General features: G+C 38.3%; 1 pseudogene; it reads right to left on the reverse strand.

The window, feature by feature from the left end:
- The window catches only part of LOC115301951, a 76,781-nt pseudogene that overhangs the window by 44,461 nt on the left and 5,721 nt on the right, over positions 1-26,599 (reverse strand).

Genomic DNA, 26,599 nt, shown 5'->3' on the forward strand with positions numbered 1-26,599 from the left:
CAGATCATGATCTCCCGGTTCGTGGGTTTGAGCCCCATGTCTGGCTCTGTGCTGACAGCTAGCTCAGAACCTGGAGCCTGTGTTCGGATTCTGTGTCTCCTTCTCTCTCTGACCCTCCCCTGCTCACGGTGTCTCTCTGTCTCTCAAAAATAAATTTAAAAAAACCATAAAAAAAGACAGTTTCTTTTGTAGGCTATAGTTTCTTTTACAGTTATGCATTTAAAATTATTAGCTGAATTATTCTAATTCTTAATAAGAAGTGATACTTAGGAGCTTCTTGGTTTTACCATATTAATAAAAGAAAGGATAAGAATCATATGATCCTGTCAATAGATGCAGAAAAAGCATTTGACAAAGTACAGCATCTTTTTTTTTAAATTTATAGTTTATTGTCAAGAATATAACACCCAGTGCTCTTCCCCACAAGTGCCCTCCTCCATGACCATTACTTCCTCCCCCTTCAGCCCTCAGTTTGTTTACAGTATTCAAGAGTTTCTCATGATTTGCCTCCTTCTCTCTCTTTAACTCTTTTTCCCCCCTCCCCTCCCCATTGTCCTTTGTTAGGTTTCTCCTGTTAGATCTATGAGTGAAAACATATGGTATCTGTCCTTCTCTGCCTGACTTATTTCGCTTAGCATGACACCCTCAAGGTCCATCCATTTTACAGCATCTTTTCTTGATACAAACCCTCAAGAAAGTAGGGATAGAAAGCATATTCCTCAACATCTTAAAGTCCATATATGAAAGACTCACAGCTAATATCATCCTCAATGGGAAAAACTGAGAGCTTTCCTCATTAGGTCAGGAACATGTCAGGGACATTAACACCACTGTTGTTCAACATAGTACTGGAAGTCCTGGCCACAGCAATGAGACAACAAAAATAAATGAAAGACATACAAATTGGCAAAGAAGAAGTCAACAACTCAGGCAACAACAGATGTTGGTGAGGATGTGAAGAAAGGGGAATTTTTTTCACTGCTGGTGGGAATGCAAACTGGTTTAGCACTCTGGAAAACAGGATAGAGGTTTCTCAAAAAATTAAAAATAGAACTACCTATGGGCCAGTAATTGCTCTACTAGGTATTTATCCAAAGGATACAAAAATGCTGATTTGAAAGGGCACACGTTCTCCAGTGTTGATGGCAGTGCTATCAATAGCCAGATTATGGAAAGAGCCCAAATGTATGAGTGGATAAAGAATATGTAGTACACACACACACACACACACACACACACACACACACACACACACACACTGGAATACTACTTGGTAATCAAAAAGAATGAGATCTTGCTATTTGCAACAACGTGGATGGAACTAAAGTTCATTATGCTAAGTGAAATACATTAGCCAGAGAAAGATAAATATAGGATTTCACTCATGAGTGTAATTAAAAACAACCCCCCCCAAATAAATGAATTATGTAGCAGAAGGGAAGGAAAAATAAGATAAAAAGAGGAAGGCAGACCATAAGAGACTATTAAATACAGAGAACAAACTGAGGGAGCGGAGAGGGGGGTGGGGATGATTGGCTAAATGGGGGATGGGCATTAAGGAGGACACTTGTTGGGATGAGCACTGGGTGTCACATGTAACTGATGAATCACTGGGTTCTACTCTAGAAACCAATACAACGTAGTATGTTGGACTTAAATTTAATGAATTTTTAAAAAAGCTTACTGGGTTTTGCCTAAAAATTGATTTTTGGGGCACCTGGGTGGCTCAGTAGATTAAGCGTCTGGGTCTTGATTTTGGCTCAGGTCATGATCTCATGGTTTGTGGCTTCGAGCCCCATGTCAGGCTCCCAGCTGACAGTATGGGGCCTACTTGGGATTCTCTCTCTGCCCCTCCCCTGCTCATTCTGTCTGTCTCTCAAAATAAATAAATAAACTTTAAAAACTTTTAAAAAATAATGAAAAAGGCTGTTGTCTGAAATTACTACCCTTTTGACAATTTTTGTACTTGTCTAGTTGTCGTCTTTTCTTTTTTGACTACTTAATCCGTCAAGAGTTAAGCTCTTCCACTGCGGTTTTGCTTCTCAGTCTTTTAACAGTTTGACTTTTATTTGTATTTGACAGTATGTGATTTAGCACTTCAAGTTTTGTGATGCTGTGTCTTGGTTGTGGATTATATATTCTTTTATCAATACAAAATAACATCCAGCTTTATACTTAATTACCATTTACTTCATCTGATAATTGGTGCTAGCTTTTTTGAAGTCACTTTGTTGACATAACTCAGTATAAACACCTACTCAAATGCCACATTGTTCATGTGAAGATGAGTGTATTACTGCGGTAAGAAAGGAAACCACAGATGGCTGGATATTTAAAGAGTTTTACAGTTTCGTTTAAGGTGGGTCTCCCATGCAGGGATCTGAGTGGAACTGTGCCATTTTTGATATTTTAATTTAGGATTGGTGGGCACAGAAGATGAAGATTTTGAAAGAAGTCTTAACGAGTAAACAGTTGCTTGATAACAAAGTAGTCTGCTCATCTAAGAAATCTCTCCTTTTGAAAAGGGGGCTATTCACCCTAATGCCCAAGGAGGAGGCAAGTGGATCAGTCTATTGTTTGGTTAAACGGATTTTAAAGAGTTCATGAAACAAGCAGTAATGTTATTTGAAACTTTATATTCCTTTTCAAGAATTTACTGGAATAGTAAAATCATGTTAATGTAGGACAGTCAGTTCTTGAGCCTATTAAATTCATGGTTGCAGACAGTTTGTTCTCAATTTGACAAATCTTTGCCTATCTTTTAAAAACATTTTAATGCCATTTTATTTTAGGTATGTCTCTTGGAAGCAGCTTGATTTTGATTATGTCTCTTAACTCAATTTGAGAATCTTTGGATACTAATAGAGAAATATAACCTTTTTGTACTCTATTCAAATATTTTATCGTAAGTCCTTCATCTTTTTTTGTGTTAGTCTTATAAAATGTGGCCGTTCCCTTTAGTTTTACCTTCTGTCCTAACTGAAAGCTATAGTCTTTATCAATGTTAATATAATCTGAGTCTCAGCCATTAACTGAATTCATGCTACTTTTTATATCTTTCTTTAATTTTTTTTTTTAAATTTTAGGGAGAAAGCACAAGCAGCGAAGGGCAGAAAGAGAAACAGAAAATCTCAAGCAGGTTCCACACTCAGTGCGGAGCCGGACGTGGGACTTGATCCCGTGACCCTTGGATCATGACCTGAGCCGAAATCAAGAGTTGGATGCTCAACTGACTGAGCCACCCAAGTGTTCCCTATTTATGTTCCTTTAAATCTTACTTTGTTGTCTTTGTGTTTCTTCAATTAACTGTCCTTCCATTTTATTGTTTTATTTTCCTTAGACCTTCTGGCCTTTTTGGCCACCTTTTATTGCATTCTACCGAAGGTTCCTTAAAGTTTTCTGACACTTTTGTTTTGATTCTTCAACTAAATTAGATTCAGGGCTTTGCTCATTTTCTGAGTCTTCAAAGATAATTTTTCCTTTCCCTCAGATTCAGTTATATATATATTTTAAACCACCTTCACCTCCTACCCCCTGAACATTCCATTTCTTATGAGGAAAGAAATACCAAGAACTCAGCATGCCAAATTGAATGTGGCTTATGTTAGCTTCACTATCTATTTGGGTGGCTGTTGAAAATGCTTCTCAGAGCTAGTGATCTTGGTTTCTTTCCTAGATCTCATTCTTTATTCTCTGAAACATTAAATTAATTCTTTTCCCTCAGCGCTTCTCAACAGCAGTGAATACCAGAATCTATCAATTACAGGGCTTTAAGAAGTACATATTTCTGGACTTTAAACCTGGAAATTCTGTGCATATATGTATGTGTTTGGAAGAATAACGGAGCAGGGATTAGAAACCTATATTACAAAAACCAGATTTGACTTAACAGTCCAGGATCAGTTACCGTCTTCAGCGAAGGTGAAGGTTCCACTCCAGATGCAAGAGGGACCCTCGTGCTTTGTGTTTGTCTGATTGTGGCCGCCAAGACTGAATGGTATGTGGGTGGAGCTACGGGGTGGAAACGCGATAAAAAAGGAGAAACAGAGAGAGAATTTTCGCAACTCAGCAATAACCTTGTAAACAGTGAAGAGCCTGTTTTATTCCAAAAAGAATTAAAATTCAAATTAAAAAAACACAACAGCTTTGAGTACTGGAAAGTACTGCAATTAATCCTGTATTTTTCTCAGTTCCCACCAGTTTGCTTTACTTTTGGAGACTGTTCCTTCTGGCAATGCTAGCCTCACGGGCCAGCAACCTGTGCGTTTGCACAAAGGCCCTTGGAAGAGTTATGCTCGGTTTGATTTTCTGTTGTCTCTGTCTTGAAACTCTTAATTTTATCTTTGAACTTGTATTTTGTAAGTGAAGTCCAGTGGGACCATGGAACATGTGTGTGGGCAGGATCTGCATGCCTGCCATCCCTCACAGCTCCATTTGTATGTTGCCTTTGTGAGGCTCCATGAGCGGAGAAATCCTGGCGGGGTCACAATGCGTGGGATTCTGAAAGACTCACAGTGGGTACCTCTGAGACCCAGTGTATCAATTTCCTTTTGCTGCTGTAACAAATTACTACCAACTTAGTGATGTAAACAATACAAATTTATTTTCTTACATTTCTGGGATCAGAAATCTGAAATACATGTTAGATGGCTAAAATCAGTCTGCGTTCTTCCCAAAAGCTATGCAGGAGAATCTATTCTCTAGATTTTTCTGGCCTCTCGAGGCTGCCTGCCTTCTTGCCTCATGGCTGCATCCTCTGCCATCTTGAAAACCAACAGTATAGCCTTTTCAAAGTTCTTTCTCTGCTTCTCTTGTTACATTAGCTCCTCTGACTCTGTGACCCTCCTCCCCTCTTATAAACATTATGTTGGACCTCCTAGGATAATCTAGGAAAATCCTTGGTCATAACATCCTTAGCTAGATCATGTCTCCAAAGTCCTCCTATAATGTAGGGTTACATACACGTTTTTGGGATTAGGAAGGGGATATCTTTGGGGGGTATTCTTTAACTACCACACTAAGTGAGGACACCACACTTTCCATCTGAACCAGAACTTGCTTCAAATACAGAAAAAAGCCAGTGGAGTTTCTAGGAACAGAGATGACCAAGCAGCCCTATCTTTTCTTGTTCACGGCACTTCCCTGCAGTTAGTCAACTACTTGTGCTCAAAATGTTTCTTTCACTTTCAGTCCTTCCTGCTTCACCAATAAGTGAAGAGTAGGAGTATTGGTAGCGTGTGTGTATCAAGAATTGAAATAAAAACATTGGCAGTAGTTCTGCTGTTGTGCGGAATGGGTACTTCTGCATGCATGAGCTGTGAAATACGTTGTGTAGTTTGGTCACTTTGCATATGAGGTAAATGCTCTTAATGTTTGCATTTAAAGCCAACACCATACACTATAAAAATGCACAGTAAAACTCATGTTAATAATTACAATTTTGAATTTTTTCAGAATGGCATTAAATAGCAAATAACAAACACTAGATTAGAGGGAGAGAGATCATGGAAGAATGACAAACCATTGCATCTCAGTACCTTTACAGCATTTCTTGCTTTCTGAATAAGGGCTCCCCGTTTTCAGTGTGCACGGAGCCCTGCAGAGTATGTGGCTGGCCCTGATTCCAGGAGCCAAAGAACTCTGTTCATCTTCCACATTTTGTGTATGCATGCACATAGACATACACACGTACATGCATGTAAGTGTACGTGTGTATCTATGTATTTGTGACACAGAGAGTTGCTTTCTCTAAATTGAAAGGAAGCGGATACTTGTGGGAGGGGGAGAGCAAGAGGAAGCAGCCTTCTGTTGAGGGTCTTCTCTCTGCTTCAGCAGATTTTTTTTTTTTAATTCATATCAGTAGGTTTCAGACTTTTTGGTAACAGGACCTCTTTCCTATAATATCTTAACTTTATTGAGGACGGCAATGAGCTTTCTTTGCGTATTACATTTATTAATGTTTACCATAATTAGAAGTGAAAACTAAAAAATTTAGAAAGTGCTTATTAATCTATGAAAAATGTTAATTGGCTATTATGAGAAGAAAAGCTGGTAAAAACAAGATAAAAAGGGCCAGCCCGATGCCTGCGGCTGGATACTCCCCTGGCCTACTTTTGGCTTCTGTAACCTTGTTTGCCTCCTGCCTCCACCAACTACCCACGTAGCACCACTGATAAAGGGCCCCCTACCCTTTTTCTTTTGTCTCTCAACCCCCTACCATCCCAGCCACAAAAGGAGGCTGATGCCAAGGTTCAGGGCTCAGCCTCTGGAGGTGACTCCGTTGGGCGGCATCTGTAAGCAGTCTTTTCTGATCCCCCAAGTGTGTGCGGCTTGCGTCTTCCTGGGTGCCCAGTGTGTGCTGTAACAATTACATGTTTAAATTTTTAAATTAAGGATTAACTGTATTTTTCTAAGTAGAAAATGAGTAGTAAGAGAAACTTTGTTATACATTTCTGTAAACTTCCTTAATAGCTAGCTTAATAAAGGACAGCTGGAATTGCATATCTTCTCAGACATTTAATTTGTTGTGATATCACATATCATGTTGCTGCTGGAAAATTTCACCACACATCCATGACAGAATCATAGTGAAACATGCAAATAGCATCTTATATTATTATGAAAATACTGTTGGCTATTTCCACTGGGGTGTCTGACCACACTATGAAAACTGCTGTCTTATATCATGTATACCCTTGCCACAGGGCCTTTGCATGGACTCTGACCTCTGACTGGGACACTGATTTTCTCTTCTGTCAATTCTTCCTCTTTCCTCAGCTTGAAGATAATTTCCCTTAGGAAGCCTCCTCTTATTTCCTCCAAGAGGTTGTATTTCGTTACTTTAGGCTTTTCTAATGCTAGGTACTTCCTGTTTAAAATCCTTTGTCACAGTTCTACATGTATCTGTATGATTATGTTTCTTTCTCTCCCACAAGACTAGAAATTTCAAGAGAATAGGACTGTGTCTCACCATTGCATCCCCAGTATGAAACATAGTATCATAGTCCATGTAGGTTCTGAAAAGTGGCTGGATAAATAAGCACTTGAATCTCAATAATATTGTAGATTTACCATCTATCACGAATTTCAGAACATTGCAAATGTCAATCAATAGAACCACTATTTTCTCTCAAGATGAGGACATAGAAAATTATAAGCATATTTTCTTTGCATCACAACAAAATAAGGTGATCAAGTTAAAGCATGAGGGATTTGAGTTAAAATACTTTCTTAATACTTAGTTTCTATGTTAAATTAAAATTTTGGAATGCCAAGCCAAGATGTTGGCTACCTCTAGATACATATAGAATACTAGATAATAGGTGTTCTGTTACATTGACATCCAGGTGATTGATTGGTTGGTGGTTTAAACATTTGCATTAGTGTTGAGTAGAACAAGGTAACAAATCAATAAAGACATCTTCTTTTGAGATTTCTGTTGAAAATGTTAGGGAGATGATTTTGTGATTAAAATTTTTTTTTGAAATTTCATGGGTATGTGAAAATCTCTTTATCATAATTAAGAAAAACTAACAAAAAATCATATGCACAGTCAATGGGATGCACAGATCCTTTTTTTTTAAATGTTTATTTTGAGAGAGCGAGTGTGAGAATGGGGGAGGGGCAGAGAGAGAGGGAGAGAGAGGGAATCCCAGGCAGGCTCCCTACTGACCATACGGAGTCTGATAAAGGGTGTAAACTCCTGACCTGAGCCAAAATCAAGAGTTGGATGTTTGACTGACTGTGCCACCCAGGCACCTCAGATGCATAGATTCTTGAATTTAAGATAAAGTTTTTTATGTTTTAGGGGATGGATGGTTTTCTGTTTTCTTGATCTCTGGATTCTATGGCTAACCTGATGTCAAGGTCCAGGTCTAACTTCCTTCTATCCCTGGTTCCAGTCAAGTGCTTGGACAAAGAAAGGTGCTTAATAGTAATGAAGAAATTGATGTTTGAAGCAAACTTCTTTTCTCCGCCTAACTCTCTAATAACTGAACTGAATTATTTGTAGTATGTAGTAAAAGTGGCTTGCGCAATCTTGGTTATTGAACATTAGGTTTCCAATTTATTTTCTTTAATGTATAGGATTATATTGATAGTCTTCTTCTCTTATCATTTTCTATTAGACAGAGGGAGAAAAAATAGTCCATGTGGCTAAGTAAAGTTATTAAGTTATCGTCTATTGAAGATTTCAAGGTCATTTTCATTTTTATGTTCCCCAGTTATTATACCAATCCAGCAGGCAGTCATCTCCTGCGCCTCTTCAGGTATGAAATGGCAGCTGCTATAGAGACACAGCTTGGTCACTGTTCACACAGTGGAGCAGAAGTTAATCACCCTTTGAAAACAATTGGCTGACATTAGACCAGAGAGTTAATTAAAGGGAAACTGTTGAGACAAGAATTATGCTCCTTTTTTAAAAGTTTGCCTGTATGACTAACAGTCAAAATCATTAAGAATAAGAACAAAAATTTAGATTCCTAAATCCTAATAAATTGTATTTACCTAACTTTTAGATTGGCTTAATCTAAATTTACTTTGTTCCCCTCTGTTTTTAATGCACTCTGCTTGGAAAATGATATTACACTGTTCAATGTCATCTGTCTTTTCACAGTTGTAAGAGCACTTTTTTTTTTTTTAAGTTTTGGCTTCTCATGCCTCTTTAGAATGAATTTTGTCTTTCTCTCAAGGCTCACTATCCAAAGTCACAGGATAAAAGACCCTATAAAATCTTCTCTTCTCTGAGTTTTAAGTCTTTGTAATTTTAAATCCATTGACTAATTTAGTGTCATTGAGTTTTCAATCTTCAGAGGGACTTCTTTTCATTTAATGGTCTTGCTTTCATTGAGATAAAGAGATCTATTTTTAAAACACCTTTAATGCCAAATGAAATTGAAATTATTAATTGAATTGTTCTGTATTTCCCCGTACAAAGGATTTTTTGATCCTATGCCCTGTTATTTGCGTGCATAGAAAGAACCAGAAAGGAGGTTAGTGGGAATGATCTACATTTTGGAATTAATGTATTCTTTTTGGAAATATAGCATCTATAATTTCAAGGTCAGCTTAGGGAGAAATAATACTTTAACAACAGTACTTTTCCTGTGCACAAACCTTCATATTTTCTCCTTACTATTATATTACATTTGATTTTGGAGAGACCAGACTAGTGTAATACACTGCAGTGGAAGTTCATCTCTAGGATTTGACTTCCTGAATCCAAATCTCAACACTGTACTTTATAGCCAAGTGTCTTTGCATGAATTACTTAGTTCCAGGATACCTCTTTGCACATAGCTAATAACTGATAATATCTATCTCATCAGATGTGAGGATGCAGCAAATTGTTTTTAATAATTATATTTCTTAGAATAAATCCTGGTCCAGAGTTAGAAATCATCGTCATCATCATTACCATTCAAGAATCTAGATTGAAATATGACCACAATTATACTCTGGAACCCCAAATCCCTATAGATTTGGAATACACATTGTTGGTGGGTTAACTTCAACATCAATGCCCATTTTTGCTAACAGAATGCTGCTAGCAAAGTCCCCAGTCATGGCATAAATCATGAGGCATAAACCAGTTATTGCTTTTACAGTGCTAGCCGATGAGATGTAAGAATAAATTTGCTGGGGATTTTCTGGGATTTTTATCCCTATTAAGCAAAATTGCCCATTTGTATGCTGCTGCTGCTTCTTTTTTCTTCTTCCTGCTCTAGGTGCTATAAGAACATGATGGCTCATGGTGTGGCTGTCATCTTGCGACCATGAGGATACAAACTTGAGGCAGTCCTGGACTTTGAGAGTGACAGAGTAGGAAGAAGAGGAAACTTGGTCTTTGATGGCATTTAAAAAAATGAGATCACCTTTAGGCTCGTTAACAATAAATATTCTTTTTTTAAAAATGATTTTAAGTAATCTGTACACCCAACATGGTGCTCAAACTTATGACCCCGAGATCAAGAGTCGCACACTGCACTGACTGAGCCAGCCAGGTGCCACTGTTAAATAACAAATATTCTTAAGGTTTAAGATATTAGTAAATTTTCTTTGCTTGCAGATGAAAGTATCTTAACTAATACTTCAGCCATGAATTCTTTTGCATGCAAGTGGCAGAAACCCAGCTCACACCAGGGAACTTACTCAGGCACTGTTTATGAAGTCAAAGGAATTGCTACAAGAACATGGTTGTTCTAAGGAACTCAGAGATGGAAACTAGGGCCTTGAACAACCTTGTATACTTCCTCGCTATTTCTCCTCTTTGCTTCCTCCTCTGTCCACCTCATTTGTTCCTCCTGCAGATGAACTTTTTTTCTGGTGGCATTGGTTTTTTCTGGTCCATCCATAAAAACAAAAACAATAAAAAGAGTCATCTCTCTCAGCTCCTGTTTGAAAAAATGTTAAGAAAGATGCTAATTTGGTTCCTGCACCAAATGCTACAGCCAGGGAGGGAGGTTTTATAGCTCACTGCTTTGATTAGGTTTGATTTCTGCTAGACTAATTGGGATAATACACATATGACAGAGAATTACTGTGGGAAAGGCAGACATCCTTTTATATTCTAGTATAAAAATTTCATAGTTGTGAAAAATACTTTCCCTGGGGTCATTTGAGTCATGGTTTGAATTAGTTTTCACTTCTTTTTTTTTTTTTTTTTTTTTACTAAGGACATTTCTAATTTCCCACTCATTTGACCTTCTGTGTATGTGACCAAAAGAGAAACTTAAAGCCTGGAGGGCGGTGGGAGAATGCTCCAGTGGAATCTGCTAATGTGTCTTACTTTCTCATTTCACAGAGGCTACTACTGTGTGGTGGGCTGCGCTGCCCTGGGATTTGAAATGAGGTACTTTAGGCTATATTGGGATTTAAAATGGGGTAACAGATTGTGTATCACAACTACTTGCACTTTTGCCTGGGACTTTTAATGTCAGTCCCAAGCCTCCTGCAAAGACTTCTCCCTCTTTATCTCAAGTGATTTTAGAAGGTCTCTCATAAATGCTCATTGAAAACCACATGGTAGGGGCACCTGGGTGGCTCATTTGGTTAAGCAATCGACTCGTGATTTTTGGCTCAGGTCATGATCTCACGGTTGTGAGATCAAGCTCTGTATTGGGCTCCACACTGAGCCTGGAGCCTACTTAAGATTCTCTCTCCCTCTCCCTCTGCCCCCTCACCTGCTCCTGCTCATGTGCTCACTCTCTCTGGAAAGAGAAGAAAACCACGTGGTATTCCCTGAGCTCTGCTCCACAGAAGACATGGCTGCTGGGCTCCACGGTGCCTGCCAGGTGTCGCTGTGGCTGCTGGACACTGCTGCCCGCCCAAGAATGGCTGACCCGGATGGGGCTCGGCTGCCCTATTTGGCAGAGCACAGTTGTTTCTCCCTGGTCATGGAGCCCCGTCTTTGTCTCCCATCAAGCTGCCACTGGCACAGGTATGAGGAAGGCTCTGAGATGCCCGGCCACCCAGTGGCACACGGGAAAGGGTGGCAGATGCCTCTCCCTCTTTGGGTGCTACACTGTTACAGGTATTTCCAAACGTCACTATCTTGGGGAGGTTTTAATAAGAACCTGGCTCTTCTTCTTTTTATGGCCCTTTCCCTTTTCCTGTATTCCCATAACATATCACACTGCACCTAGACTTAAATACCATGCCTGAAGCTGTGCTGGATTCAGACATAGAATCATAGCGAGGCCTCTGCTGTTTAGCCTTGTTTGTCCTCTTGACTTTTTTTTTTCTTTTCTATTGTGCTGTTGTTTCCTGGGAGTTTGGAGTGAAAATAAATTTCTGGAAGGCTTATACCACCCACCATTTCACCCTGAATGTACAAACTTGTCTAATCTGAGAAGTGGGTACTGCTAGATTCTATGGTTTTCAGAGCCTTGGGTTTGAAAGATCAGCAAAATTTCAGGAAAAAAAAAAAAAGGACTTATACAGGTGTTCCAGCTCTGTTTTGCTTAGTATGGTATTAAAAATGTCATCCAAAACACCCTCACTACTACTATTTACCCATTATTTCATAAATGAAAGATAAAACTTAAGAATGATAAAAACAACATAGTTTTAGAAAAATGTAATTTGTTTCAAAAATATACAGTTGAAAATACACTTACAGACACACATACCCAGCAGTATGGAAACCTGACTGTACTTCATGATGTACATATATTTACAGAGTTTCTGGACTTAATCCCTAGAGATGTTGATTTAAGACAGGTGATCTATATATTTAAAAAGCTCCCCAACCAGCCAGATAAGTACAGATGCTATATTTCTCCCCCCCCCCCCAATAAGTGGTGAAAAATCAATTGCAGATCAGCAATGTCTATAGACTGCCTCTCGGGACCCAGCTGGCTCAAATAAAATCTGGAGCCCTGGTTATCTAAGATTTCCCTGAGATACCCACGTGCTTTGTTTTGTCACTGAAAGAAGTACTAAATGGTGAAATGTTATTGATAGGAAAATTACGTGACTTGATCCAGGTCAAGCCTGACCAGTGAGTGTCAGGGGATAATGAAGCACCCGTCAGCCGGCACTGACTGCTAGAATGCCATGCTGGAAAGGGTGCTAAGCATCAGCTCAAGCTCGGAAGAAATGACTGCCATGATTGATTAGCAGCGTCTCTCACAGGGTAGGAGTATCATAGCACACGTGACATATACTTGCCATATTTAGTTGGCCTCCTTATAGATCTACGCATAATGTTGAGAAAATAGTAGCGGTTTTAAGTGTTCTAGCATTCTATTCATTATAGTACAGTAATAGTCTATTTGGAACCATACTAAATAATGCCCGAATGTCATCTCAAAAGTCTTTGCGTGTTACAATTATTGCATTTAAATTGAGGCCATACTGTTGTGTTACATTTGTATGGCTCCTAAGGTACCTTACTATTTATTGAGTGAACATTTATTGGCTATTTGCTAAATATTAATTCTAGGCAGTGAGTTAGGGGGAAAGTATGGAGAGAGTTCTTACTTGCCGGGACTTTTTAGGGGGAAGCAGACTAGAAGCACATGATAATAATATAAAATATCTACAAGGGGCACCTGGGTGGTTCAGTCGGTTAAACTTCCGACTTCGACTCATGCCATGATCTCACAGTTCATGAGTTTAAGCCCTGAATCAGGCTCTGTGCTGACAGCTTGAAGCCTGGAGCCTGTCTGGAGTCTGCTTCAGATTGTGTGTCTCCCTCTCTCTCTGCCCCTCTACCACTTGCACTCTGTCTCTCTCTGTCTCTCAAAAATGAATAAACATTTAAAAAATTAAAAATAAGAAATATGTACAAAACACTCCATAAAAACATGAAGGAAAGCTTAGCTAAAATTTATTGTTATTTTTAAAATGTTTGTTTATTTTGAGAGAGAATCCCAAGCAGGCTCTGCATGGTCAGTGCAGAGTCAGATGCAGAGCTTGAACTCATGAACTGCAAGATCATGACATGAGCCAAAACCAAGAGTCAGACACTTAACCAACTGAGACATCCAGGTACCCCAAGATTAGCTAAATTTTAAAATGAAGAAAGAGATAGCATATTTCAGTTAGTGGGAGAAGTTAGCAGAGTAAGTTGTTTTAAACAAGATGCTGTGGTGAGACCTGGAACGTGTTGCTGAGTGGGGTCATTGAGTCTTTGGGGTATAGATTTTTACAGCATCAACTAGATATGATATTTACTTTGAGAAAACAGAAAATTTCATTTATAGTGTTTCATGGTATTTATCTTACATTTTACTAGCGTATTTATCCAGACCCTTCCTCCCTTAATAGATTATAAGCTGATCTATATAAATAGGACATCTATCAAAATAAGGTGTAGAAGAATGGAATGAATATCCTGACATTAATTTCATATTTGTTAACTGTGTGACCTTGGGCAAAGAAGTTTAAAAAAATTCTTTATATCTTCTAATCTGCAAAATGAGAATAATGATAACTACCACATTAGTTGTTGTGAACATTAAACAAGGAGATATATGTAAAAGTTCTTAGCACAGTGCTTGGCACTTAGTAAGTGTTCAATAATTGTGAACTATTACTAATATTATTATATGTCCTTGAGCTCTAAATCAATGCCTGTGTCATAGTAAGCACTTAGTAATTACTTTTGTTTGTGTTGAAATTAAGGACCCTTCCTTTTCTGAGTTTCTTCTTCATCCATCCATCTCTCCATGCATTGAGATTATCTGCTATGTGTGTCTGACATCACTCAGGAGTCACTCCTGTTCCCTCTGAAGAGCTCAGTCTTGTCTTCTGAGTCTACTTTGATAACTTTTTAATTTTTCTAACTCTCTAGTGTATTTCAGACAGAGTTGAGTAAAAGCTTTACTAGAATAGCTTAATCCTGTTTCCATCAGTAGGAAGGGACAATGATGGTGAATTTACTAGGGAGACAAATGACACACACAGTGTCAATATAACATGAAGCAAGCTACCTCTGAAAATGACAGTGTGCTCTGTCACATGATACTATACTTTTCTTTATAACACTGAAGACCATCTCAAGTTACTTTGCTTTTTGGTTATTTCTCATCTAAATTTCTACTCTTGGGGTCCCTGGGTGGCTCAGTCTGGTAAGCTCAGGTCATGATCTTACAGTCTGGGAGTTCGAGCCCCATGTCAGTTTCTGTGCTGACAGCTCAGAGTCTGGAGTCTGCTTTGGATTCTGTGTTTCTCTCTCTCTCTGCACCTTCCCAACTTGTGTGCGCGCTCTCTCTCTCTCTCTCTCTCTCTCTCTCTCTCTCTCAAATAAATAAACATTAAAAATAATTTTAAATTTCTATTCTTAAAATATAAAGTACGTTGTATCTATTATGTTCTTCTTTGTATCTCTAACATCTAGCTCAGTGACTTCTATCTAGTAAGTACTCAATATACATTTGCTAAAGGAAAGCCTAAGTAAGTTGTGGAATTGACATTATGACTTTGTATTGTGGGGAGGAGTATGATTGGTTTGAAGTAATATGAAACAATATTTCAGTTTAGACCTTTACCTTTTTGGGGTCTTCAAGGCAAGAGTGCCTCGGCATTATTCAATGTGTGTGTGAGGGAGTGTGTGATAGGGTGGGGTGGAAATGTAACCTGATGATTACTTCCCATTGAATGACTCTCTTGTTCTGGAAAGGATACAACTTTACAGTTGGCAACATGGCTAGGTCAAAGCTCATTTAAGAACTCTCAGTGTTCTTACAATATAATTCTGAGTTAAGCAAAAGTACCTCATAAAACATCAAGCTAAATCAAATTAATACCATGTGTTCTTGGAGCCCTACATCTTATCCAGATGCATATGCCAAAGATTTCAGCATTCGGTGCACTTACTGCTATATACTTTTAGTGCTGTTTGACTTCATTTACATTAATATATTAGATAAAATTTAAATAAAGGAGATATTAAGAATAAGGTATCATTCATATCAAAGATTATAGCACCACTATTTTTTACCCAAGTCTTGGGAGTAAAAATTCTTGCAGGGAAGATATCTAAGCTTTTCACATTATATCCATAAACAGAACTGGAGTCTCAAACAGTCTCGGAGTTATAGCTTGCTTCATTGCTCCCTAAACACCAAATTTTCCACTATAGATGTAGGACATGTGCTATTTCAGCTCAGAATGCCATAGAGTCCAAGTATGGTACATTTACACTGGCGGCTCCTTGGGAAGAAAAAAATAGCAGGGGAACATGGAAATCTTATAGTTCAAAATACAAATGTTGAAGTGCTAAGCTCTCAGAAAGTAATAATTTCACTGATTTTTATTAGGAAGAGGATATATGAGCATAGCAATGGATGGTAAATCAGCATTTCTGCCTCTTTACCAGCTTTTATGATCAGCATTAATGGTGGCAACTGTCACAGAGATTATGGCTGCTTTATTTCAAGGGAGTGTAAGAGGCAGAACGTAGTATGAGTATTTTATAAACATGTATTTTTAAAGTCAGCCATTTGGGTTTGCAGGGATGACAAACGATTCCTAGGAGGGCTTAAACAGGGAGAGGAATGGAGTGGAGGAGGGAAGAAGTGGGGAAAATAGTATCATTTATTTGATGTAGAAATTTGGATTTTAGTTATAGTCCACATTTCTGTTAGCCATTTTATTCTAGCCTAAGTGGTGCCAAAATTATTTTATTGATCAGCTATCCTGGGATTGAAAAAGCCACATTCTGACCAGGGCCATGAGACTTTTACTTCCCATTACAAATCAGTATGGGCCTCCAGAGTGTAGTTGGTTTAACTACATTTGTGATTATTTTGTTGAAGATAAAATCCCCTATCTGTCACTTTCCAGACCTTCAAGCCTTATGTGAGGTTTACAAAGTCATAGGGAAGAGATAATCTCTACCATCTTTCTTCTAGTGTGTTCTGTATGCTTGATAAAAGAAGCTAATGTATATAACTACATACAAAATGTACCCAAAGCAAATTGTCCCTATTGAATAACAATAATACCATTTGCTAGAAAGGAAGCTTTCAGGCAGTTTCTGAGTTTAAAACATTTTGTAGATGGAATATATATATATGTATATATACACACATATATATATACATATTCCTATATATATATATACATATTCCTATATATATATATATATATATATGTATATATATATATATATATATATATTCCTACTCTAGTCTCATTGATCTATTAGAACTGCAGCTACTGAAGCCATTAGGATAATGTCTGGAGATTTTAGAAAATTTGTTGGTACAGAGATGGAAGAAACACTCACTTAGAGGACCTGACTCTCAGCTTATATAGCTGTCTTTTATAGTAAACTCTTGACATTTCAAACTCTTTTTTTCCCCCTTTACTCCAAAGTTGTTAAAATATTTCTTTTGCTCATTTATTCATTCATCAACAAATACTTATTTAGCATTTAACATGTGCCAGGGAGTCTACTAGGTTTGGAGGGTACAGTGGTGAATGAGAAGGAAACAGAGTCTGTGTCCAGAGAACTCAAATGGAGTTGACATATGAGACAAGCAAGCATATGGCAGGGTCCCCTGGTTCAGTCTATTCAGGTTAGAGAGGGCTTCCCAGACGAAGCAACTTCTAAACTAACTGAAGGATGAGTAGGAGTTAAATCCCATGTCAGATGGTTTCATAAGATAATGTATATGAAACAATTTATAAATTATGAAGTATTATGTAGAAATTATATTCTATTATTGGTCTTCTTGTGATCAAGTAATCTTAAAATATCAGATCCTTTAAAAATCTCAATATATTTTGATATATTGTGGCAGCAGTATTGTTATTGGTGGCAGGAAGCACCTTCTATATAGTTGTTGTTTTCCAAATTCTAGTAAAATACATCATTTACTAGAAGTATAACCAACTATCTAAAATACTTTACCTACTTAAATTTAGGGAATTAGTTAGGCCTTTCCCATTGTGAGGTGCTGGAAGGATAAACAGCTTCTATCCTAGAGTTTAGCCAAGTGGTTTTGACCACTACATGCCTGATCCATGGATAGATGGTTTTAGTGTGATAGGGATTCAGAAAAGCTGAGTTCTTGTTCTTATGTAACCAATAAATAGGCAAATAGCCCAAGCCAAATCACTTAATTTCATTTGGTCTTATTTCCTGATCTGCAAAATGATTACTTCTAAAAGTTAATCTATGATAAACTTGCCAGTGCAGTTTCTTTCTTTCCTTTTCTTTTTTTTAACATTTATTTATTTATTTATTTATTTATTTATTTATTTACATCCAAGTTAGTTAGCATATAGTGCAGTAATGATGTCAGGAGTAGATTCTAATGATTCATCCCCTACATATAACACCCAGTGCTCATTTCAACAAGTGTCTTCCTTAATGCCCATTTATCCCATTCGCCCACCCACAACCCCTCCAGCAACCCTCAATTTGTTCTCTGTATTTGTCTCTTATGTTTTGTACCCCTCCTAGTTTTTGTATTATTTTTGCCTCCCTTCTGTTATGTCCATCTGTTTTATATTTTAAATTTCTCATATAAGTGAAGTCAGATGATATTTGTCTTCTGATTTACTAATTTCACTTAGCATGACTCCCTCCAAGTCCATCCATTTTGCTACAAAAGGCCAGATTTCATTCTTTCTCACTGCCATGTAGTATTCCATTGTATATATAAACCACATGTTCTTTATCCATTTATCCATCGATGGACATTTGGGCTCTTTCCGTACTTGGCTTTTGTTGATAGTGCTGCTATAAACATTGGGGTGCATGTGCCCCTTTGACACACCTGCATTTGTATTTCCCTGATGATGAGTGATGCTAAGCATCATTTCATGTGTCTGTTGGCCTTCTGGATGTCCTCTTTGGAGAAGTGTCTTTTCATGTCTTCTGCCCATTTCTTCAGTGGATTATTTGTTTTTCATATGTGGAAGTTGGTGAGTTCCTTATAGATTTTGGATACTAGCCCTTTATCTGATATGTCATTTATCTTTTCCTATTCTGTCAGTTGCCTATTAGTTTTATTGATTGTTGCCACCATTAATGCTGATCATAAAAGCTGGTAAAGAGGCAGAAATGCTATTTTTTTCCTTTGCTGTGCAGAAGGTTTTTATCTTAATGAGGTCCCAATAGTTTATTTTTGCTCTTGATTTCTTTGCCTTTGGGGATGTGTTGAGTAAGAAATTGCTGCTTTGTTCTAGCTTTGTGAAGAATGCTGGTGCAGTTTTGATGGGGATTGCATTGAATGTGTAGACTGCTTTGGGTAATATTGACTTTTTAACAATATTTATTCATCTGATCCATGAGCATGGAATGTTTTTCCATTTCTTTGTGTCTTCTTTAATTTCCTTCATAAATTTTCTATAGTTGTCATCATACAGATCTTTTACATCTTTGGTTAGGTTTATTCCTAGGTATTTTATGTTTTTTTGTGCAATCATGAATGGGATCAGTTTCTCGATTTCTCTTTCCGCTGCTTCATTATTGGTGCATAAAAATGCAACTGATTTCTGTACAGTGATTTTGTATCTTGCGACTTTGCTGAATTCATGGATCAGTTCTAGTAGGCTTCTGGTAGAGTCAGTCGGGTTTTTCATGTAGAGAATCATGTCATCTGCAAAAAGAAATTTGGACTTCATCTTTGCCAATTCTGATACCTTTTACTTTCTTTTGTTGTCTGATTGCTGATGCTAGGACTTCCAGCCTATGTTAAACAACAGGACATCCCTGTCGTGTTCCTGGTCTCAGGGGGAAAGCTCTCAGTTTTTCCCCATTGAGGATGATATGAGCTGTGGGTTTCTCACAAATGGCTTTTATAATGTTTAAGTACGTTCCTTCTATCCTAACTTTCTCAAGGGTCTTTATTAAGAAAAGATGCTGTATTTGTCAAATGCTTTTCCTGCATCTATTGACAGGATCATATGATTTTTGTCTTTCCTCTTGTTAATGTGATGTATCAAATTGGTAGATTTGTGAATATTGAACCAGCCCTGTAGCCCACAAAGGAATCCCACTTGATCATGGTGGATAATTCTTTTTATATGCTGTTGAATTTGATCTGCAAGTATCTTGATAAGTATTTTTGCATCTGTATTCATCAAGGATATTGGCCTGTAGTTCCCTTTTTTGTCTGGTCTCTGTCTGGTTTTGGAATCAAAGTGATGCTGGTTTTGTAGAATGCATCGGAAGTTTTCATTCCAGTTCTGTTTTTTGGAACAGCTTGAGAAGAATAGGTATTAACTCTGACTTAAATGTCTGGTAGAATTCCTCAGGGAAGAAGCTGTTTGGCTCAGGGTTCTTATTTGTTGGGAGATGTTTGATAACTAATTCAATAGTGTTTTGGAATTTGTCCATTTCTTCTAGGTTTTCCACTTTGTTGGCATATAATTTTTCATAGTATTCCCTGATAATTGCTTGTATTTTTGAGGGATTGGTTGTAATAAATCCATTTTAATTTGTGATTTTGTTATTTGGGTGTTCTCTCTTTTCTTCTTGAGAAGCTTGGCTAGAGATTTTTCAGTTTTGTTTATTTTTTAAAAAAACCAACTCTTGGTTTCATTGATCTGTTCAACTGGTTTTTTTTTTTTTGGATTCTATATTGTTTATTTCTGCCCTGATCTTTATTGTTTCTCTTTTTCTGTTGGGTTTGGGGTGCTTTTGCTGCTCTGCTTCTAGTTCCTTTAGGTGCACTGTTAGATTTTGTATTTGCACTTTTTCTAGATTATTGAAATAGGTCTGGATTCCTCTTAAGACTGCCTTTGCTGTATCCCAAAGTGTTTGGATTGTTATATTTTTATTTTCATTTGTTTCCATATATTTTTAAAGTTCTTCTCTAATTGCCTGATTTGCCCATTCATTCTTTAGTAGGGTGGTCTTTAACCTCCATGTTTTGGGAGGTTGTCCAGACTTTTTCCTGTGATTGAGTTCAAGTTTCATAGCATTGTGATCTGAAAGTGTGCATGGTATGATCTCAGTTCATTTAGGTTTATGCAGGGCTGCTTTATGACCCAGTATGTGATCTATCTTGGAGAATTTGCCATTCACACTTGAGAAGAAAGTGAATTCCACAGCCTCAGGATGTAGAGTTCTAAATATATCTGTTACATCCATCTGGTCCAATGTGTGGTTCAGGTCCATTGTTTCTTTAGTGATTTTCTGTCTCATTGATATATACTACTGTTTTTTTTTTTTTTTAGTGATTTTCTGTCTAGTTGATCTAGTTGCTGTAAGTGGAGTGTTAAAGTCTCCTAGTAATAGCACATTCTTATCAATAAGGTTGTTTCCTTTTGTGATTAATTGTTTCATGTAGTTTGGTGTTTCTGAATTCGGTGCATAGACGTTTATAATTGTTAGATTTTCCTGATGGATAGACCCTGTAATTATTATATAATGCCCTTCTTCATCTCTTGTTACTGCCTTTACTTTAAAGTCTAGTTTGTCTGATAGAAGTATGGTTACTTCAGCTTTCTTTTGACTTCCAGTAGCATGCTAGATACTTCTCCATCCCCTCACTTTCAATTTGACCACCTAAATTAAGTCTCTTGTAGACAGCAAATAGATGGATCTTGTTTTTTTTTTTTTAATCCATTCTGATACCCTATGTCTTTTGATTGGAGCATTTAGTCCATTTACATTCAGTGTTATTATTGAAAAATATGGGTTTAGAGTCATTGTGTTCTCTGTAGGGTTCATGCTTGTAGTGGTGTCTCTGGTACTTTGTGATCCTTGCAACATTTTTCTCATAGAGTCCCTCTTAGGATTTCTTATAGGGCTGGTTTAGTGGTGATGAATTCTTTCAATTTTTGTTTATTTGGGAAAACCTTTATCTCTCCTTCTCTTCTGAATTACAGGCTTGCTGGATAAAGTATTCTTGGCTGCATATTTTTTCTGTTCATCACATTGAAGATTTCCTGCCATTTCTTTCTGGTCTGCCAAGTTTCACTATATAGGTTTGCGACTACCCTGATAGGTATCCCTTTGTATCTTAGGGCCCTTTTATTCCTAGCTGCTTTCAGCATTCTCTCTTTATCCTTATATTTTGCCATTTTCCCTATGATATGTCACACAGGAGATCGATTCAACTTATGTCTGAGGGGAGTTCTCTGTGCCTGTTGGATTTCAATGTTTGTTTCCTTCCCCAGATTGGGGAAGTTCTTAGCTATAATTTGTTCATTTACCCCTTTAGTCCTTTTCTCTTTCTTCTTCTGGAATTCCTATGATATGGATATTGTTTTAATTGATTGCATTACTCAGTTCTCGAATTCTCGATTCGTGCTCCAGGATGAATTTATCTCTCTTTTTCTTTATTTCCTCTTATTCTATAATTGTGTCTTCTAATTCACATTAGAATACATTCAGTATTCTTTCTGCCTCTTCAATATGTGCAGTGGTTGGTTACATTTTATTATGTACCTCATTTATAGCATTTTTAAAAATTCATCCCAACTATTTTTAAGGTCCATAATCTTTGTAGCTCTAGCTTCTCTGGTGTCTTCCATACCTTGTTCAAGCCCAGCAGTTAATTTCATGACTATTATTCTAAATTCTAGGTCAGTTATGTTGCTTATACCTGTTTTGACAAATTCTTTAGCTGTCACTTCATCCTGGAATTTCTTTAGAGGAGAGTTCTTCTGTTTCATCATTTTGGCTAGCTTTCTATCTAAATTCTAGGTCAGTTATGTTGCTTATATCTGTTTTGACCAATTCTTTAGCTGTCACTTCATCCTGGAATTTCTTTAGAGGAGAGTTCTTCTGTTTCATCATTTTGGCTAGCTTTCTGTCTCTTGTAGGTTTTAAAAGCTTGTTATGTGCTCTGCACCTGTGGGTCCTACTATATTAAAGGAGAGTCATTGACTCCACATGGCCTGTCCATTCAGGAGGTGTTCTTTTAATGGGGTCCCTTGGTCTTTCTTCTTGTGCCTTTGGTTGTTTTATTCTCCTACTCATAGTGATATTTCAGACTTTCCACCATGTGTACTTTGGCTTGTTTTTTTGAGGTAGTCCTGGAAAGGAAAACAGACAATCACACAGGGAACAAAAGCATGCAAATGCACAGACAAATCAAACAAGCAAGCAAACTGAAAGGAAAAAGAAAAAACAAAAGAAACAAGAAAAAAAACCCCAAAACAATAAAAGACAAAGGGCAATCTAAAAGTATATAACCACTATGAACATTGGGGTGCATGTGCCCCTATGCATCAGCACTTCTGTATCCCTTGGGTAACTCCCTAGCAGTGCTATTTCTGGGTCATAGGGGAGTTCTATCGATAGTTTTTCACTTTCTACAATAGCCAAATCATGGAAAGAGCCTAAATGTCCATCAACTGATGAATGGATCAAGAAGATGTGGTATATATATACAATGGAGTACTATATGGCAATGAGGAAGAATGAAATATGGCCATTTGTAGCAAAGTGGATGGACCTTGAGGGTGTCTTGCTAAGCGAAATAAGTCAGGCAGAGAAGGATAGATACATATGTTTGCATTCATAGGTCTAACAGGAGAGACCTGGCAGGGGACCATGGGGAGAGGAAGAGGGAAAGAGAGTGGGGGAGAGTCAGGGACACAGATCAAGGGAGACTACTGAATACTGGAGATGATCCATGGACTGAAGGGGAGGGTGCAGGAGGGAGAGGGTGGTGGTCATGGTGGGGGGCACTTGTGGGGAGAAGCACTGGGTGTTATATGGAAACCAATTTGACAATAAACTATTAAAAATAAATAAATAAATAAATAAATAAATGATTATGATATTGTAACAGGATATAAAATAATAAAATGTAAAATATAAAGAAAAAAATAAAAGTATATAACCAGAAATCCCAGCTACAAATATAGAACAGGATAGAGGTAGTGCTGATTGAAGAGTATATACAGAGAGAAATCACAATGCTCGACAGAAAGAAAAATTGAACATTGACTAAGCAGAGAGACTAAAAGGCTTAATTCAGACAGAGGAAAAGGAAAGTATGGTAGGAAGTGAGGAGAAATAAATGAAGATACTGTTACCCAGGGAAGCTTATATTCTGATTATTCCAGAGAGAGAGAGAGAAAGGAAGATAATGATGGAGGTGTAGTATACGTATCAAGAGAATGGATCAAATGTGACTGTTTAAGCAAACCAACAACCAGAGTGCCCAGTCCAGTGGAGGAGAGAGGTAAGAATGAGATAAGGGAAAATTTATCTAACAGCAAGACTTGATCTAGAGTTAATCATGGAAATGCATCAATGCTCGTCTTGCTACAGGCTCTGGTAAAAAAGCAGCTCTCTAGCATGGATGAATGTGGTTTGGTGTAGACAGTTCTGGTATCCACTGTGGGTCCCATTGGCTGGTCCCTGAAGCCCTGCCTTGGTGGTTGTGGGGAGAAAAATGGTGGCCCCTCAGTCCTTTCTCAAACCAACCGTTGCAAATCACTCTTTTTGGTCTGATCTTCCTGTGCCCCTGAGCATCACCAAGTTGGGGCCCTGTTCTAGGTCCCAAGCCCCACCTCATTTCCAGATCTTAATCAGTGCACTTTAATGATACTGGCTGAGGTGTAATCCTGCAAGCTGGGGCACTTCCTTTTGGTGGTTGAGTAGGGGGAGTAGGGGAGCAGTTCCTCCTGATGCCAACTGGGACTGGGGCACCCAGCCCAAAGAAAGAGCCACAGTTAGAGATATGATCTCTCTCTGAATGCCCTGCAGTTAGAAATGGGATTATAGGATCCCTTTCCATCCTGGGCTGAGGTTTTCCTCTTCTCCAGGGACAGTTCTAAGAGCAGTTTCAGCCGCTCTTTTCCCTTTGTCTATCCGCAGAGGGGGCTCTCTCCCCTCAGTGCTTCTGAGTCCCGGCTCATTTTTATCTTCCCCAGTTCACAATCATGCACCTATGAGGCTGTCTTCTTAGTGGACTCTGTCTCCCTCTCCCCTTCCCCCTACACTCCTGTAGTTTAGCATCTTTTGGCTTTAGCTCTTCTTTTTTGAGAGATGCAGGCGGGAAGTATGAAACTTCCTGTTTCTCTGCCATCTTTGGGGTGAGTCTTTCATATATGGCTTTTAAGATCTTGAGGTATCCTTTTGTCTCTACTTTCTGGAGGGTTTTTATCAAGACGCTCTATTTTGTCAAATGTTTCCCCTATTGAGAGAACATATGGTTCTTGTCCTTTCTTTAATTGATTGATCGTTTTGCAGATATTGAACCAGCCCTGCATCCCAGGTCAACCCCACTTAGTTATAGTGAATACTCCTTTTAATGTATTGTTGGATCTGGTTGCCTAGATTTTTATATCCATGTTCCATAGGGAAATTGGTCTGTAGTTTTCCTTTTTAGTGGGGTCTTTGTCTGGCTCTGGAATCAAGTAAATGCTGGCTTTATGGAATGAGTTTGGGCGTTTTTCTTCCATTTCTGTTTTTTGGATCAGCTTCAAAAGAATAGGTGTTAACTCTTCTTTAAATGTTTGGTAGAATTCCCCTGGAAAGCTATCCAGCCCTGAGTTTTTGTTTGTTAGACATTTTTTTATTACGAATTCAATTTTGTTACTAGTTCTGGGTCTGCTCAAACTTTCTATTTCTTCTTGTTTAAGATTTGGTAATTTATATGTCTCTAGGAGTTTGTCCATTTCTTCCACATTGCCCAATTTATGGTGTATAATTGCTCATAATATTCTCTTATTTTTGTAGTGTTGGTTGTGATCTCTCCTCTTTAATTTTTGATCTTATTGATTATCCCATTCATTCTTTAGTAGGATGTTCTTTAGTCTCTATTTATGTGCTCAGTGGGAAAAAAGTAGGCACTTAAGGTCTTTAGCTTCAATCTTTTGATTTCTTAAATCATTTTTTTAAAGTTTATTTATGTGCGCAAGGGAGGGGAGAGAGAGAATCCCAAGCAGACTCCAGTGCTGTCAGCACAGAGCTCTATATGGGGCTCCATCCCAGAAACCATGAGATTATGACCTGGCCAAAATCATGAGCCACTTAAGTGCCATCCATTTCTTAGTGCTGGGATTTCATACTCATTTTTTCTTGTTGGATGACTAAACCTGATAATGATAGTGATGGTAAGCTGGATTTACTCAGCCCCACCCTGCTCAGCCTTGGGAGCTGATGAAATCTCAGTTGATGTATCCCCTGTGTTTGACTCTTTGCCATCGTGTGGTTTAGAGTTTTCTGGGCATCTGGCTGGGTAATTGAAGTTGCTGCAGTACCTGCGTTGAGGTGGCTGGTGACTGGGATCTCAGCTCTTTGATTTTTTCTTATTTTCTTTATTGCAATCCTCTCTAGGCTGTCTTTAAAAATTTTTTTTGGTTAATGTGTATTTATTTTTGAGAGAAAGAGAAACAGAGCATGAGTGGGGAAGGTGCAGAGAGACGGAGGCACAGAATCTGAAGCAGGCTCCAGGCTCTGAGCTGTCAGCACAGAGCACGATATGGGCTCAAACCCACAAGCTGTGAGATCATAACCTGAGCCACCCAGGTGCCCCTAGGCTGTCTTTGGCAACAGGGCCCCCCATGGAATCATGATCTATAACCCTGACACATATTCTCTCTCACTGGTATATCTTGGTTTCCTGTAGTCTGGTTATATAAGGAGGGTCAGAATACCGTGTTCCATATCCATATGGTCTCTGTGGGTAGTAAATTGGGAGCCCACCATCTGCAGTAGGGCCTGCACTATTGGGCCTGGACTTTGGGAGCACTCTCTGATCGCTTCTTCTTTGCCCACTCTCACTATTTTGGTAATTCTGTGTGTAATTGTGTGAAGGACACTTGTGACATGGATAGCACCTGTAATGGTATGCTGTGTCCTTACTGCCTTGCAGGAACCACACTGGGGCCTGTCACATTTGCTGCTTCTGCACCTTTTTCTTCTCCAACATCAAATGCCAGTCTCTTCCTCTCCTTCACTGGGAAGGAGTGTACTTCCTGGGGTTCTTCTTTATGGCAGGCTGGTGTACACCGTCCTCTGTCATTCCAGTTGATGAAACCATATCCATTTCTTCAGCTGAACCATTGTACTGTCCCACAAACCTTCCATTGCAATGATCTGCTTGTGGCCACTGACTAGTGTCCCCAGTGAGGCCACTGCCTGTGATGTTGGGCTTGGTGTCAGCGGTGCTGAGGGCGAGGACTGCAGGTGGCTACAGCGTCTCAACTTCCATGCTCATGGCTATGGTGA

Source organism: Suricata suricatta, chromosome 1 (assembly GCF_006229205.1).
Source record: "Suricata suricatta isolate VVHF042 chromosome 1, meerkat_22Aug2017_6uvM2_HiC, whole genome shotgun sequence".
Classification (NCBI taxonomy): domain Eukaryota; kingdom Metazoa; phylum Chordata; class Mammalia; order Carnivora; family Herpestidae; genus Suricata; species Suricata suricatta.